This window comes from Cyanistes caeruleus, chromosome 1 (assembly GCF_971803275.1).
Source record: "Cyanistes caeruleus chromosome 1, bCyaCae1.hap1.1, whole genome shotgun sequence".
NCBI lineage: Eukaryota > Metazoa > Chordata > Aves > Passeriformes > Paridae > Cyanistes > Cyanistes caeruleus.
The window spans coordinates 38,959,956-38,963,620 of record NC_141701.1 but is presented as its reverse complement, the minus strand read 5'-3'; the positions used below and the strand labels follow the sequence as shown (position 1 = coordinate 38,963,620).

The 3,665-nt window shown below is 39.0% G+C and overlaps 1 long non-coding RNA gene across 1 annotated transcript; it reads right to left on the bottom strand.

Moving 5' to 3' along the window:
- Positions 1–887: 887 nt before the first annotated feature.
- LOC147655443 (uncharacterized) lies at positions 888–2,903 on the bottom strand. Its single transcript, XR_015286497.1, has 3 exons — positions 2,425–2,903; positions 2,141–2,329; positions 888–1,009 (listed from the first exon to the last, which is right to left on the bottom strand). It is a non-coding gene; the product is annotated as an uncharacterized LOC147655443 (long non-coding RNA).
- Positions 2,904–3,665: the final 762 nt, after the last annotated feature.

Below are 3,665 nucleotides of genomic sequence, written 5' to 3'. Positions count from 1 at the left end.
GAGTCTCTAAACCAGTCGGGAGAAAGCCCACAAAAGCTATTTTCAACCCTTTTAAGAAAGGCTACAGCATCTGTTTGGTCTTAATTGTAGCTATCTGCTGATCCTCTTGTGTTAAGTTTCTCAGTTGTATCTTGTTGTAGAACTCTCATCCAAGTTTGTTGCTCAGCACTTAGCTTTCTCTACAAGTGCCTTACTGGAACTTCAGAAAAAAACCTGGAACTAAAAAATACCCCCCTTTAAAAGACTGATTTGTGTAGATGGGTAGCTGCTAACTGGCGTTGTTCTCTGCAGGTAGCAGGCAGACAGAATGCACAGCTGGCATTCTCATATTGCACCTAGCCTGTCCATTTTACATTTTCTAAATTTTCATGCCAATTTTAGCATAAAGCTCAGCATATAAAAATGCAACCACCTCTCAAAAATACAAGTCTCTCTTTACCTTAAAAATTCCTCATGTAAGCATGGAAAACATGAACTAAGTCTCTGATTCATAAAAAAGAGCAATTGTGCCTTGATGGAGTCCTTTACTGTTGACAAACATGGCCACAAATATTGATTGTTAGGAGATGTTTTCAAGTGGGCAACTTCATTGTTATCACCACAAGCTCTTTCCTTCTAAACATGTGCTTTATGCCTGGCAGATAATACACTTGGCTTCCATTATCATTGATGTGGTTAGAGCAAAACTTCTCCCTTGTCAGCCTGTTTTGCCTTGTTTTTCTGACAGATCACTGTGACAAAAAATACAAAGCTTCTGATATGCTACAGCATTTCTAGTGTCATTGAATTTTTGATACATCATTACAATATCTCTTCAAGCACTGGGGGCTGAAACAGTATTGTCTGTCTGGGAAGCTTTCAGGAGGATATTTGAATTCATCCTGTTCTAGTTCAATCTTAATTTTATTTTTTTTTTTTTTTCAAACTGATGAATTATGTGTTCTCTGCTTTCCTGGAAGACTGTTTTCTCTCCACTCCTTGCACTGCAGATGTGATACTTCTGTCAAATCTGTAATAATGAAAAAAACACCTTTTGCAGAAAATTACTGTGTAACTCACGCAGCCAAGGTTGTTGATTGATTAGCAACATGTAATTTTCTGGTAATCAATTAACTATATATTGTGCATCAGTATCAGTACTACAACAGAAATCACAATACCAGAGGCTTACAAACTGCTGGTAGGCACTTCAAACTTTCATACCCTTCTACAGATGATCCTGCTTATATAATCACATATTTCTTATATGCACCTCCAATCTCTTGCAAGAAATGTGGGTTACAATACACAGTCCCACTTCTAGAAGCCTGTGCAGCCATTCCACATACCAGAAGGGGTGAGTCCCTGTTATTCCTTCATCCTGTCAGTTCCCCCAGTCTGTACCAGGAGTGGGGTGGCAGCTACTTACCATGTCTGATGAGGAGGGTCTTGGAAATATTAGCACCTACCACAAGTTCTATTATAAATCACAAATTCTCATGCTGCTTTTCAAGCTTTTTTTTTTTCTCCCCCTCAAAAGGCTCTTGTTAATCTAATTCCCTGATTACCATTTAATGTGGGTGGTCATTGTCTTAAGCAAGCTTTGTTATTATTTATTTCCTCTTAGTTTTATCAGATTTTGGGCAAACATCCTCTCAGAACATACCAGTTTGGGTATTCTGTTCACACACACTATTTATACTCTCATTCCTACCCTATCATTGTTGTTACCCAGGCCAGGTTACTAAGAGTGGGGGCATGCAATTCCTGTACAAAAAATCCCCAGCATCAGCCCAGCGAAAGCAGAACTAGTGAGCATACAAACAGAACCGTGTTTTTTTTTTTTGCATCCAGTCTTCATTTTGGAAATCACCTCAGAAGACTTCATGTGGGGAAAAGTTAATCAAGTATAAAAAATAATAAACTACACAAATCTCTCCAGTCTGGATTTGGCCACTAGAGGCAGCACCGCTTGGCTCTGTTTGTTGTGATCTGTTTCACTTCGTGAAAGTAGTCCAAGAAGACTGCAGTATTTCGCAGAACACGTTGAAAATTTGCACCTACTCAAATAATATCTATGGGGCTCTTTGAACAGAACAAGCTGTTTTAACACCAGAATTTGAAATGGCTTCCAGGACAGAGTTCATTTTGCTGCTCTTACCTCGCTGGCTTCTCTATAGACGCTTTGTACTGAGAGTATTTAGGAACTAGTGGCACAAATTGATGCATACAAACTCTCACAATAATGTGCTATGGAAGACTTTGGAGTTGTCTTTCCTCCTCATATCTGCCTCCTGCAAAGACTTTTTTGGTGCCAGCTGCAGGGTATTAGCATGGTTGGATGTCTGTCCTGAAGGAAAAAAATGGTGTTTAATTTTACATCAACTCTGTTTTCCAGTATATGTTTGCGCATATGTTTTAGAGCCCAGTTAGGAAGTCACTTACCTTTTTTTTTTTTTCTTTTCATCCAAAGACCAGTTTAATCTAATGTAGACAGAGTATTAAGGAATTGTTTCATGGTGCTTATGCCACTTCTCTGTCATGGAACAGGGATAATTTAAGGAATGGTTCTGGCCTCACACTGCCTTGTTTTTCTAAGAAGAAAATTTTCTCTTGATTTGGAATGCATCACTCCTTCATGGTTAGGTTTTTTGTTCCTGAAGTTTTTCTTCATCTCTTTAGGACTGGTGTCCTTTTGTGATACTTTTGATCCAATGGGTTTTCAGATGGTGAATGTTTGCAAGCACAAAATTTAGCAAATGCTTGCCACAGATGATGAAGAGACTTAAAGCAAGGGGTGATTTCCACCTTGATGTTACAGGACTATTAGAGCTGGATATTAGTTGCAACTTGCAATTTTATCTAGATTACATCCAGGTGCTGGCCTTCTGTGAGATTTGAGGTGCCCTTTGCAGCCCTGGCATCTGGAAAGAAAGATTAAACCAATTCAGCAATGCTTCTCCTGTTGTGACCTGACCCTCTGTGAACTAGCCAAGCTAAATTACTCAAAAGCTGACAGAAACAGGAATAGTAACATAGAACTTAGGACCTGGAACTAAAGGAGATACTGTGGTGTTAAGGATGTGCTTTAGAAACAGGAGTTAGTAACCACTGAAGAAATCACACTGTGATTGCTCAGAACAGCTGCTCAGATCCACAACATAACATGAAAGTGATCCAAGAGGCATCAAATATGAAGAAGTTCTGGTTTCAAAGGGTTTACTAACTTCTCCACAAGGCTAATGTGGCAAAGTGGCAGCTGCAGCTTACTGCATGGAAGTTAGGAGGTTGCACTAGCAGGGCAGGAACAAGAACCATAGAGTTTGTAATATTATTCATAGAAGACCCAGAAGTTTTGTTTGAGAGAACATCTTACTAGGAGATTGTAGCAAGTCTATTAAACTTATCTTTCACCTAAATGCGTGCCAGAAGTTCCTACTTCACAAAAAGTTCCTACTTCATGAAAATGGGGCTTGTGCATGGCCTTTCACACCAGTCTACAAAATGTGGTTGTAAATATGGAATATAGTTTGCTATATTTTTCCCCTAGGAAATGGTATAAAATAGAAAAGTCTTTTTCCCCTGCAGCAATCACTTAAATAATGTAAGAGCAACTATATGTAAATTAATGTGCACTAATGTGCAAACCATTGCACATCCAACATTCCTGCCTCCGTGCACAGTGA